A 12,815-nucleotide genomic window follows, 5' to 3' on the forward strand; every position below is an offset into this window, starting at 1 on the left:
CCCAAAAATCGCTTCTTGCGATTTCCTTCAACCAATTCAACCCCAAACTTGTCCAAACCTTTTCCAAACCGAAAATCAAGCTTATAAACATCTCACACTCATCCCAAGCATCCCAAGAACTCAAAACCCAAGCACAATCAACCCAAATCTCAAAATTCACCATGAACAACCCTAAACCCAGAAATTCAATCAACAACAAAGTTAAAGGCTTAGAATTCTTACCATTGATGCAAATTTCGACCTTGATTCAACCCTAGACCTCCTTAGCTTGTTCATCCTCAAAGCTTGCCCAGAAAGTCCCTAAAATTCCCATCAACTCAGCTCAAAACACAGCTCAAACCAGCCAAACCCTTAAAACAGAAAAATCTAAAAACTTACCTCAAACATTGATGTGTTCTTGCTAATCCTTGCCAAATCTTCAAGTATAACCTAAGTTCTTTGATGCTCAGCCTATCATTTCTCTCCACTAAGCTTTGCTCCAAGAAAAATGGAGAGGAATGGTGCAAAAATGCACAAACCGATCCTTTGGAAAACCCCCCTGTTTTCTCTCTTTTCTTTCTTTCCTTTTTCTTTCTTTTCTTTCTTTCTCTCCACAGCCAACACTCTTTCTCTATAAAACCCACTAAGTGTATAAAGCCTCATAAATCAATCTTCTAAAAGCCAATTGACCAAAATGCCCTTCCTATTAACTCTAAATCCTTTTGTCCAAGTAGGGCCATTTTAGTCATTCACCCAATTCCCGCTAATCCTCAAGTGTCTCTAACATTTTCCCGTTGCTTTCCAACACCTGATAAATCACCAAATAAGTATTCCCCATCATCAAAATTAATCTCAATATATTCTCTAAATTCCTGCTTATACCCCCAGGCTCGCCCCGAGCCGGGTATAAATCTCTGCCTCGACTTTCCGCTAGCCTGCTCACTGGGATCGCCTCGAGTCACAAATCACAGATACACCCACATACCACTGTGGTCTCAACAATCATCACATATCAATGCAGTTATGCCCAACATGGCCAAAATTACAGTTATGCCCTTCTAACATGATCCGGGCCTACATGCATACTAATATACATAGTCATGCATCTCACATAAACAAATAGTCATATGACATGCTTTAAATCATAATCATACATTTAACTCATAAAATCACACATAAATCCCAACATGCCCTCCTGGCACACTAATCAAGGCCCTTAAGCCTTATTAGCTATTTTGGGTCGTTACAATAATCTTAATTTATTAATCTCATGATTATTCCACTATAAATATGAGACTGCACTCTTGTAATTATAGACATTTCATTTACTGAGTACTTTATAATCATAAAGCGTCCATTGATATAATCATTTCATACAACTTGACCCTCTAATAATGGTTCATAATTAATCGGGAATAAAATTACCGTTTTACCCTTTTAATTATCTCTTGTTTCCTTAAGTACCATTGACTCTACTAGTGAAGGTTAATTCATAACTAAATTATGAATTTGAACTCAATAACCTTTCTGTCCCAAAACTCAACCCTTAAGAGAACCATCATTCAATCTCTTGCGAGAAGGCATAGATTCCATATCTGTATACTATGTCCCCAGCCATCTACATTAATGAGTTCCCAAAACAAAAGTTTCTAGCCTGATCATTCTGACAGACCCTAACAAGTGAATCAAAGAACTCATATAACATAAACAGGAGTTCATAGTAACTTTAGGATTAAGATCTATTTGTATATGATCATCAGTTGATATATTTAATTAATACTTCGAAACGGTATTTAACTAAGTATTAATAAACATATATGGTCCAGTTCTATATATTCTCTAACATATAAAGCACCTCCACTAAAGTGTCCTACCACACTAGTGATCCGGATCTAGATCACATGTATTCATAATACTAGTAGACCGTACTTGCAGTAATTAATCTAAAGATTCCATAACTTTATTTTACTGCGAACTATTCAAGTTCATTTATCTCAAACACAATCCTCCCGTACCAATACGTGTTTGAGAACACATATATAAACTTAGGAATTTTCCTGATATTTACTTAATATTATCACAGAATAATATAGTCCATAAAATATATGCATAAGAAATTCAATTCATTTATTTATTTCATAAAAACAATGTCTACTACATATGCTTTCAGGGTACATTTCCAACAATCTCCCACTTGCCCTAAAGAAAATGATGCATCTCTCTCATTCCCATGTTTCTTACATGCTCCTTAAAAGATTTTATAGATAAAGTCTTTGTGAAAGGATCTGCAAGATTATGCTCTTAGTAAGTGATACTTCCTCTCGATGTGCTTTCCCCTCATGTGACTACATGGTTCCTTTGTGTTAGCTACTGCCCCACTGTTGTCACAGTATAGGACTAGTGGCTTATCCACACCTGGTACAACTTCCAGACCGGAATAGAACTTTTTGAGCCATACAACCTCCTTAGTTGCTTCACAAGCCGCTATATAATCGACTTCCATGGTGGAGTCTACAATGCTGGTTTATTTAATACTTCGCTAGACTACCACTCCTCCTCCAAGAGTAAACACTGATCCAGAAGTCGATTTCCGACTATCTCTGTCTGATTGAAAAATCAGAATCAGTGTAACTAGTGGGGTTCAGGTCTCCACCTGAATATACAAGCATATAATCTCTAGTATTTCTAAGATACTTGAGAATATTCTTTACTGCAGTCCAATGACTCAATCCAGGATTGGATTGATAACGACTGACTATCCCTACTGCATAACAAATGTCAGGTCTTGTACACAACATGGCGTACATTAGACTGCCTACTTGTGAGGCATAGGGATATTGTCTCATGTCTTCCTCTTCCTGAGGTGTTTTGGGACACTGCTCTTTGGAAAGGAATACTCCAGATCGGGTTGGCATATCACCCTTTTTGGAGTTTTTCATATTAAAGCGTTCTAGCACCTTATCAATATAAGTTGCTTGAGACAATGCCAAAGTTTTGTTCTGTCTATCTCTAAGAATCTTAATGCCCAGAACATACTTGGCTTCTCCCAAGTCTTTCAATTGTTCAGCTAACCAGTTCTTTACTTTTGATAATGATGTTACGTCATTTCCAATCAGTAATATATCATCAACATAAAGAATGAGGAATACTACTACACCATCTCTGATTTGTTTATAGACACAAGGTTCGTCAACGTTTTGTTCAAAACCAAACGTTTTAATTGTGTCATCAAATCTAAGATTCCAAGATCTAGAAGCTTGTTTGAGTCCATAAATGGATCTAAGAAGCTTGCAAACCTTTTGCTCTTGACCTTTTAACTCGAACCCTTCTGGTTGAGACATGTAAATGGTTTCATCAAGGTAGCCATTCAGAAAAGCTGTTTTGACATCCATTTGCCAAATCTCATAATCCATGCACGCAGCTATGGATAAGAGTATACGAATGGATTTTAGCATGGCTACAGGAGAAAAAGTTTCTTCATAATCAACCCCTTCTTTCTGTGTGTAACCTTTGGCTACAAGCCTTGCTTTGAAAGTCTCTACTTTCCCATCCGCTCCTCTTTTCTTCTTGAATATCCACTTGCAACCAATGGGTTTGATATTCTCAGGTGGATCTTCAAGAACCCATACAGAATTGGAATACATCGATTCCATTTCTTGGTTCATGGCATCTTGCCATTTGTCCTTGTCAGAATCATTCATCGCATCTCTAAATGTCAATGGATCGTCTTTGTTTGTGTCAGACACAAGAATTTGAAATTCATGTTCATAGCGTGTGGGTTGCTTGCTAACCCTCCCACTATGACGAGGTTCACTACTATTCTGACTAGAACTAGTAGTTTCCTCTTGCCATTTTTCATTGGTTGTTGCTGGTGACTTTGCAACTTCATTTGAGACCATCTCCTCCAGAACAACCTTACTGCGAGGTTTGTGGTTATTCACATAGTCATGTTCAAGAAAAGTTGCATTTTTCGATACAAATGTTTTATTTTCTTTTGGACTATAGAAAATTCCACCTCTGGTCTCTTTGGAATAACCTACAAACTTGCACACTACAGAGTGTGATTCCAACTTCCCGATCTTTCCTTTAAGCACGTGTGCAGGACACCCCCAAATTTGAAAATGGTGTAAACTAGGTTTACAACCATTCCATAATTCTATGGGTGTCTTTTGGACAGACTTAGATGGAACAACATTTAATATGTATAGAGCACATTGAATCGCATAGCCCCAGAATGACAGTGGTAATGATGAGAAACTCATCATTAATCTAACCATATCTAATAACGTTCTGTTCCGTCTTTCCCAAATACCATTTTCCTGTGGCGTTCCAGATGCTGTGAGTTGGGATTGAATGCCATGCTCACATAGATGGTCCTTTAATTCAAAATCCAAGTACTCTCCTCCACGATCAGATCGAAGTGCTTTTAGTGACTTACCTAATTGCTTTTCAGCTTCTGCTTGAAATTCTTTGAACTTTCCAAAAGTTTCAGATTTTCTTTGCATTAAATATAGGTAACCATATCTTGAATAATCGTCCATAAAAGTGACGAAGTATTCATAATCTCCTCTTGCTTGTACATTAAGTGGACCGCAAACATCTGTATGTACTAGCTGAAGTGGTTCTGTGGCTCTTGAACCGCAAACATTCTCAGGTTGCTGCAACAATGATGAAGCATTCTGTCCAGGCAGCAAGTAATTTTGGGTCAATATGAGGAGCTGCCACATCAGCAGTATAAATCAACATTTTCAATTAACTTTACTTGGGCTGGAAAGTAAATGATGATATATGGGCCTTTAAATGAGTTGATCCATATGTTAAAATAAAAATATATATAAAAAAAGAAATAAAAGTAGCACACGTGGGGGTAAGGAAAAGGAGCCCTAATATCATATATAATGAACCTTTCCCTTTTTCTTTGGGAGGGCACGAACAACAGAAGCAAGGGACAACCAGCAGCCATTAGAGAGGAAAAGTGGAGAATGAAGAAAAAGAAAAAGAAGAAGAAAGTGAAGGATTCAAGAGAGGAGGACCATTTTGGGAACATCTTTTTGGCTTGATTCTTTTACCCTTCTCCTTAATATTTTATTTTCTTTTTCTTGTATTTTCTAAACTATGATTTATTTTGTTACGGGCTGTTTTGATTTTGGATTTGTGCTCTTGAATTCAGCCATGAACTAAATCTTTTGAGACTTGAATTATTAATTCACTTTGTCTTAATTCTAATTTTCTTGCATTTTATTTTAGCAATTTACCCATTATTCATTCAAATGTGCTTAATGATGAATTCTTGTTATTGCTTGATCACCAATTACAAGATATTGAGTTATATTTGTGCTGGGAAGTTTGAATATAATAAATAGATTTGAATGACACAAGTGAATAATCTTGTTAGATTATGTTTGTGAATAGCATAGGAATGTGTTATTTTCCTTGTGTAACAATAATGAATTGGTGCTTAATTATGGGTTCTTAAACTTGATTGGCATAGGAATATGTTAAATTAGGTGAAAGAATTAATATCACGGGATTTGGAAAAGTTCTATGAATTAATTTGGAAATCTTGTTAATTCTGGGTAATTTTACTGAGATTTTGCTGCAACGTATAGGATAATTGACATAGATGAATTTAATAATTCAAGCCCGTTTCACCAAATTGAATTTTTCTTGCTTTTATATTGTCATCTTAGTTTATTTTTAAGCACTTTCAATTTATTTTTTATCGCTATTAAATTATTTGGTAATTTATTTGTGAACAATTATTTGCTAATTCAATCCCTGTGGAGACGATACTCAACTTATCACTTTATTACTTGTTTGCTGACTGCGTACACTTGCACAATTTTAATTGCTTAAATACACGCAACAAGATTTTGGCGCCGTTGTCGGGGATTGATTTTAGTGAAATTTTGTTTGTAGAATTCAATTACTTTCAATTTGGTTGCTTATTTTTCATTTGTTTATTTTTGTTTTTCGTTGTTCTATTTTACGCTTTGTTTGTTTAGTTTTTTTTTTGCAAGGTACTTGAGATGTCTCATCGGCAAGTCCTAATTAACTTTGTTCAACATGACTTGGAGCCTTTACATAGAGCATGGTGGAGATACAAAAATTTGTTCATGAGGTTCCCTTACCATGGTTTCTCTAGAGAGTGTTTACTTGAAGTCTTTCTCAATGGGTTGCATGCCACCACAAGAGAATGGGTAGAAAGAGGAGATGGTACCACCAAGTTCTATCAAATATCCATTAATGAAGCCTATTGGATGTTGGAAGACATGGAGGAATATGACGAGTGGTGTTGTTTAAATTCTCCTATATCCAACCAAGTTTGGGAGAATAATCTTAGCCATATGGAGCCTATTTTTGAAGATTGCACTCGAGAATCATTGGGGGAGACATTGGAGGATTTTCAAGACCTCATCATGGAAGAACCTCAACAATTTGATCACTCAATTTCATTGGAGGCGTTGATGATGGAGTTTATGGCTAAAAATGATTCCTTCATTCAAAGCCAAGCTACATCCTTGAGGAATTTGGAGAATCAAGTTGAGCTATTGGACAATGAGTTATATAATAGACCCCACAATGATGTACTTAGTGATATGGAAAATTCAAGGGGGGAAGAACAAAGTGGGGAGGTCATTTTGAGAAATGGTGAAGATTTGGAGATGCTTTGGGAAAATTTTGAAAGGCAAAAGAAGCCCAATTCAATCCAAAGTAGAGAAGAAAAGAGAGAGAAAATGCATTTCCAAGATAATCAAGTCTTTGGTCTCCAATTTAAAGAGTTTATGGTCATAGAAGAGTATGCATATGAAGATCCATTTTGGCCACTGTAGAGTCCCAAATTTTTTACTTAGTTAGCTAGTTAGTAATAGTTGTAGAATTTTAGATTTCGGGAATTTTGGTTCAAACTGGGACTTAGTTGGAAACTCCTAGCAATAGTTATGGATTTTATAAGTTTAACCTATAGTTTAAGAATATTAATTATAACATAAGGTTTGATTAACATTGCTGGTCATAAATATGATATTTATTATAACCTAAGGTTTAGATAGAGCCAATAGGATTATGACCCTTGTCATAAGCATTATTATTAAGGAATTAGTATTTTGATGAAAAAATAAGGAAATATAAGCTTTAGTCTTCACCAGAAGCTGTTAGGGTCGTAGTTTGACTCAGTCAAAGCAGTTATCCAACCTTAATTATGCTAAAAAAGCACAATTACATGTTTAAAATATTCACGTATGCTGATATATCGCCTGACGAAGGATACGAAAAACACGTTGACGTTGCACGAACGGAAGAACGAAGACTCAAGACTAGGGCAGAGCTGATATATCGCCACATAGGGGCGATATATCGCCCTTAGCAACATTTTTTTTTTTAATTTTTAAAAACAAGCTTTGACTCCTTAGACCTGCCCTGGATAGTTTTGACCGAGTCTTCAGCCTCTAATTGACGAATATTCAATTATTTTCAATTTTATTCAAAGCCAAAAAGAAGATATTTATTCCTAGAACTCTATAAATAGGACCTAGTACCCAGCCCTTTCACTTACTCTTCAGCTGTGATCAGACTCCAAGGTGCTAGTGAGACCATAAGAGTGATAAACACTTGGGTTGGGAAAAAGCTTTGCCATTCTTAAGCTTTATAAAACACTTGGGAAGTGAGGATTAGTGTATTTCAGTATTGAAGTTAGACCAATCCTTAAGGTCAACTAGGGTACTCTTATTCATTAAGTTAAGTTCTCTAAAACTCTTTAGTTTTCTTTAGTTCCTTTTATTCATATCCTAACTTTTGATATTGGTTATTGACTAGGCTCTTGAAACTTAAAGATCTGCCTTGGTAAGTTTTGTTTTGAAGGTTTAGTTTCCACATTTACTCTTTAGAAATACTCACCATTTTTATTGCTGGTTTTAGGAGTGTTCCAAGTTCCTCATTTGTTCTCAATTATCCTGTTGTTGGTAAGGAAAATAGGATAGAACTTTATATGTTTATATGATATGTTATCTTATGTTATGCAATGTTTACATTATGTATAGTATGCTTATCGACCCTTGGGCATATGACTTGTCTAGCTAGCAAGCCCCAATAACTTATGGGCATATGACTTGCTTGGCTAGCAAGCCCCACAAATCTATTGGGCATATGACTTGCTTAGTTAACAAGCCCCAAGTAGTATAATGGCCATTGTAATATTATCGCATAAGTTTATAGTATATGTTCATAGTATATAGTATATGTTTATGATATGGTTTATGTATATGTTTTATGTTGTTAGTAGTTTTTCCTTGCTGGGCATTAGGCTCACTCCTTTTCTTTTAGTGTGATGCAGGGAAATAAATACAAAGGCGGAAGGATTCTTGGAAGCTCGATGTGTGTGTTGAGGTGAATGGAGTGGATGGGCTGCATGTCGATTCGAGAAAGACGTTATTTTCTTTAGTCTCTTTAAATTACATTTTTATGTATTTTCCACATTTAGCTTTGTAAACAATTTCATTTAAAGTTATGTTTTATTTTAAAACAATGAGCTCATTTATGTATTACAAATATTATTTTAAAGTATTCAATAAAGTTATGAATTTTTCTCATGTATGTTCTCTTCAAACCTAGTAGTTATGTCTAATAGGGTTAATGATCTAAGTCTTAGAAATAGTTGGGTCATTACAGCCACCACCACCTCCACCACCATTGGCATGGTTCCTTGGCATCCATCATGCACATTCATCAAAAGAAAGTCGAGTTGAGCACATGAACCCATCAATATCACATCTCACCAAGTTTGAGGGCGTCCACAACGGAGACCCATGTGTGAGGGTGTATGCCACTCTCTATGGGCGAAAGCCACTCTTTGAGGAACACTTTTCAACAAAGTCAAGCCGACAACTTTAAATCAAGCGCTTCTTGGGAGGCAACCCAAGTTTCTAAACTAGTTTTTAATTTTGTTTTAGTTTAGTTAAGCTCATTGCATTTCCTTTATTAAATATTTTTATGTTTGAAAAAAAGAACAAAGTTATTTTTATTTTAATTTTCGTTAGTTTAATTTTATTCTATTGTGTGTTTTTTTGGAGTGGTTTTACGTTTGTTCTTGTGTTTCAGGTGTTAAATAGCAAGAAATTTGTGTTTTTGCAGTAATATGGGTGTCTGAAGATTTTGTGGAAATTTTGCTCAAGCAAAATGGGGCGCAAAATGTGTGAAATTTCCGAAAAATAAAGGGTTTCGCATGCTACAACAAAATTTTTACTCGTAAACTTTTGTTAGAGCAAATTTTTGCAATTTGGGAAAGCACTTAACTCCTCAAATCCACAACCAACCAAAAAGAAGGTCATCGATTCAAAATCGACCATATCCTTTCGGATGACAATTCTGAAGGATAGGCGGGGAGTTTTCTTATCTCAGCTCAATTTTTTTTTTAATTTTGTTGTTTTTGTTATTTCTTTTGTTCTGTGGTTGTAACCTTGTTTTTAATTCTTGTCGATATCTCTATTTTGTTTCTAGTTTGTCCTTGTCTTGTCATTATTTTGTTGTTGTTTTGAGGATATTCTTTGTCTTTTTTAGTGTTAAGTAGGGGGCTCGATGACGATCTTGCAAAAACTAAAAAAATATAATAAAATTAAGTTGAAGCTGAATGTCTCTCTTACTTAAGTTTTAAACTAAATTCTTTGGGTGTGAATGTTGCTAGCAATTGATTGATGAGAGTGTTTTTCTTTTTAATGTGTGCATAGATTGATTAAACATTTTTGAGACCCTAGAAAGAGCTAGTTTCTTGTGAGAGCTTAAGTTTCTAGAATCACTTAGTGGTTTTCCTTGAGGCGAAATCCTAGACATCACTACACCAATGACATGATTTAGGCCATCTTTGGACTGTTTGAGCCTTTGAAGCCTGCCCGTTATGCATTTTTATCCCTAGTCACCCTGTTGAGATTAATAGACACTTTTCTTTCTTAGCAACTCATTAGCCTAGCTAGATATAATAACTTCATTTAACCACACCCCTTTAGCACCTTGATCTTTATAGGATAGATTGTACATTTTTGGGGGTTGAGAGGAGTTGAGTGTGAGAGAGGAAATTGGGTGAGCGTTTTCATTTTCTTCTTTTTCTTATTTTCACCATTGGGGACAATGTTGAATTTTATGTTTGGGGGGGGGAGTGTATTCTCATTTTTCTTGTTCTCTTGCCATTTAGTTTGTTTATCATTATTAAAAAAAAAGTAGAAAAATGTAAAAAAAAAAAAAAAAAAAGCAATAAAGAAAAAAAAATTCAAGAGTGCACTCCCTTGAATCAAAGGAAAGTTTTGAAAAAAAAATTCAGAAAAAAGTCAAGAAAAGAAAAAAAAAAAAAAAGTAATCAAGTATGTTTGTAAATAAGTTTGGGGGTGTAACTCTTCAAATAAAAGAAAAGTTTGTTTTAGTTTTTGACTTTATATGATAGTAATAAAGGCTAGTGGCAAGAGTTATATTTTGTTGTGGGGTGTTCTTTGGGGAAATTAATGTGTGCATTGATTTAAGTCCTAGAAAGACTGTGGTGCTTAGGGTGATTCGTGCCAAAATTAATATCTCTTATCCTACCTTCACCCTAGCCTATCATTACAAGCTTGATAAAGTCTTATTGATCTTTGTTCTGGTGTTTGTCTACATTAGTGGAGAGGGAATCACTAAGTAACTTATGGATGCATTATTTAAGCTTCAGGACCAAGGTCTAGATTGATTTTTGGTGATTGAAAATGTTTAGGAAAAGCTATGAATGCACTAAAGGAGGAAACACTTGACTCATATTTTGACGGCAACATTAATACTTGAATATTTTGGTTTAAGCTTGTGAAAGTGTGAAATTCACTTTCTCGTATTCAACAATAAAATTTCCGAGAGTGTTCCCTTTTTTAAGCATTTGCAAAGCAAAGTTTATCCTCTCTTGTTGTGTCTTGTTTTTTGTTTCCAATTTTTGTTCTTTTGTTGTTCAATTTGCGGTGTCTTTTGTTTGTTTAGTCATCTTTTTAGATTAATCACTCATGGACGAGCAATGAGATAAGTTTGGGAGTGTGATAACTCTAGAATATAGAGTTATCTTTAATACTTTTAGCTTATAATTTGATTAAAAAGATGAGTGATTTGTGTCCTTGACTTTAGAATTGAGTCATTTTCTTTTATTTGGGTTTAGGGGTTAGTTTTGGTTTTATGAGGGAAAACAAGTAAGAAAATGATAAATTGGATGAAGTTGAGTGAATGGGAAATGAACTAATGTGATTTAATATGATAATTTTTGGTGCAGGAATTCCCAGGTTGCTGCAACAATGATGAAGCATTCTGTCCAGGCAGCAAGTAATTTTGGGTCAATATGAGGAGCTTCCACATCAGCAGTATAAATCAACATTTTCAATTAACTTTACTTGGGCTGGAAAGTAAATGATGATATATGGGCCTTTAAATGAGTTGATCCATATGTTAAAATAAATATATAAAAAAAAAAAAAAAAGTAGCTCACGTGGGGGTAAGGAAAAGGAGCCCAAATATCATATATAATGAACGTTTCCCTTTTTCTTTGGGAGGGCATGAACAGCAGAAGCAAGGGACAACCAGCAGCCATTAGAGAGGAAAAGTGGAGAATGAAGAAAATGAAAAAGAAGAAGAAAGTGAAGGACTCAAGAGAGGAGGACCATTTTGGGAACAACTTTTTGGATTGATTCTCTTACCCTTCTCCTTAATATTTTATTTTCTTTTTCTTGTATTTTCTAAACTATGATTTATTTTGTTATGGTCTGTTTTGATTTTGGATTTGTGCTCTTGAATTCAGCCATGAACTAAATCTTTTGAGACTTGAATTATTAATTAACTTTGTCTTAATTCTAATTTTCTTGCATTTTATTTTAGAAATTTACCCATTATTCATTCAAATGTGCTTAATGATGAATTCTTGTTATTTCTTGATCACCAATTACAAGATATTGAGTTATATTTGTGCTTGGAAGTTTGAATATAATGAATAGATTTGAATGACACAAGTGAATAATCTTGTTAGATTATGTTTGTGAATAGCATAGGAATGTGTTATTTTCCTTGTGTAACAATAATGAATTGGTGCTTAATTATGGGTTCTTAAACTTTATTGGCATAGGAATATGTTAAATTAGGTGAAAGAATTAATATCACGGGATTTGGAAAAGTTCTATGAATTAATTTGGAAATCTTGTTAATTCTGGGTAATTTTACTGAGATTTTGCTGCAACGTATAGGTTAATTGACATAGATGAATTTAATAATTCAAGCTCGTTTCACCAAATTGAATTTTTCTTGCTTTTATATTGTCATCTTAGTTTATTTTTAAGCACTTTCAATTTATTTTTTATCACTATTAAATTATTCGGTAATTTATTTGTGAACAATTATTTGCTAATTCAATCCCTGTGGAGACGATACTCAACTTATCACTTTATTACTTGTTTGCTGACTGCGTACACTTGCACAATTTTAATTGCTTAAATACACGCAACACCCGCTCAAGTTTCCAATGAAAGTTCACCACAGTCAACTCCGTCTGAAAATAAACAGACTGTGTGAACCATTATAAGAGGCGAAATACAAGTGAAAGAAAAGAGAGAGTACAAGTCAAAGTAGTTACCATGACAATGTTCTCCATCTGCTGATGCGATAAGTGAAGAGAAGAGCACATGGTTGCCAACGGCCAGCTATGAAATATGCGAGGGCCTAGTGCCACATTCTCTAACATCCCATTTGCCATGTCAATGCCTGCCTGAAAGGGCCTAGATTTGCAGATTTCAGTACGGTGGGGGGTAGAATGATCCCTAGTGTCGCGGGTGGTGGAATACCCCATCGGAGAGAGC

This window comes from Humulus lupulus, chromosome 4 (genome assembly GCF_963169125.1).
Source record: "Humulus lupulus chromosome 4, drHumLupu1.1, whole genome shotgun sequence".
Taxonomy (NCBI): Eukaryota; Viridiplantae; Streptophyta; class Magnoliopsida; order Rosales; family Cannabaceae; genus Humulus; species Humulus lupulus.